Here is a 1,809-nt window from a genome sequence, read left to right on the forward strand (position 1 = left end):
GTTTATTTTGAGCTTCCCTCCTTCTGTGATCCCGGAGGCTACAGTGTAAGCACCGGGTGGCTGGAATGCCTCTTTTTACAACTGTCTCTACTCTCTTACAAGCTAACTATGTACTGATTTCTACCCAAGTATTTGAGTGTTGTTAAGGCCTAGGAAGAGGAGGAGGAGGAGGGAGAAGGAGAAAGAAGAGGAAGAAGATAATGAAGATGCAGGAGGAAGAGGAGGAGGAAGGGGAGAAGGAGGGGGAGGAGGAGGAGGAGGAGGAGGAGGAGGAAGAGGAGAAGGAGGAGGAGGAGGAGGAGGAGGAGGAGGAGGAAGAGGAGGAGGAAGTGGAGGAGTAGGAGGAGGAGGAGAAAGAGGAGAAGGAGGAGGAGGAGGAGGAGGAGGAGGAGGAGGAAGTGGAGGAGTAGGAGGAGGAGGAGGAGGAGAAGGAGAAGGAGAAGGAGAAGGAAGAGGTGGAGGTGGAGGAGGAGGAGGAGGAGGAGGAGGAGGAGGAGGAGGAGGAGGAGGAGGAGGAGAAGGAGAAGAAGGAGAAGGAGGAGGGGGAGGTTGAGGAGGAAGAGCAGGAGGAGCAGGAGGGGGAGAAGGAGGAGGAGTAAAAGGAGGAGGAGGTGGAGGAGGCGGAGGAGGAGGATCTGGGACCTACTTACAGTTTATTTTGATCTTTCTACCTTCTTCTGTGATCCCGGAGATACAGTATAAGCACCGGATGGCTTGAAAGCCTTCTTTTATAGCTAACTATGTCTAATCTCTTGCTCTTGTTCTCCTTGTTCTTCTTGTTCTTCTTTTACTTCTTCTTCTTTTTCTTCTTCTTCTTCTTCTTCTTCTCCTCCTCCTCTTCTTCTTTTCTCTTCTTCGTCTTCTTCACCTAACTACATACGGATTTTTTCCCTATTATATGAGTGCTGTTAAGGCCTAGACTAAATATCGTGAACTAAAAATCTTTGCTATGTTAACTTTCAGATTCTTTTATCTCATTTTTTTTTAAGAGTCGTCCACAGTATTACTCATGATGTCCCTAATAGTCATTTATCATCACTAAGGAACAGTATCCAGAGGCAACCTGTGTGAAAATCTTTAGACAGCATAACAATAGCATAAGCTTAAGGTATCCCATTCACACTCATAACATTAGATCCACTTGGAGCTTTTATCAAGGCTTTGAACGGTGAAGTTGTTAGGTTGAGCGCGGAGAAGGAGGAGGAGGAAGAGGAGGAGGAGGAGGAGGAGGAGAAGGAGAAGGAGGAGGTGGAGGTTGAGGAGGAGGAGGAGGAGGAGGTTGAGGAGGAGGAGGAGAAGGAGAAGAAGGAGAGGGAGGAGGTGGAGTTTGAGGAGGAGGAGGAGGTGGAGGTTGAGGAGGAGGAGCAGGAGGAGGAGGAGGAGGGGGAGAAGGAGAAGTACATTGCACACAGTGCAATGGTTGTTTAAGGTCAGCGAAAATACAGGTTCTTTCTAGTATACAATCTTCTTAGAGTTTGCTGGAGGATAAATACTACATTGGCAATTCCTCTTTAGATAATGGAACGGAAATGCATATCATTTACGGACATTTGTTGCCTGAGAAAGAGAGAGAGAGAGAGAGAGAGAGAGAGAGAGAGAGAGAGAGAGAGAGAGAAAAGAGAGAGAGAACGAAGAGAGAGGGGAGAGAGAGGAGAGAGAGAGATAACGCCAGAGGGAATTCATCCCAGCCTCAAGGCGTTAATAATGGTGTTTTCATTAGAGATGAAAATCATATCAAATGTGTACGCGACCTAAAATTCCCGCATACACGTAACAACAATGAATTCATTACTAAAATACATGAACAGA

Source organism: Penaeus chinensis, chromosome 3, assembly GCF_019202785.1.
Source record: "Penaeus chinensis breed Huanghai No. 1 chromosome 3, ASM1920278v2, whole genome shotgun sequence".
Lineage (NCBI taxonomy): Eukaryota > Metazoa > Arthropoda > Malacostraca > Decapoda > Penaeidae > Penaeus > Penaeus chinensis.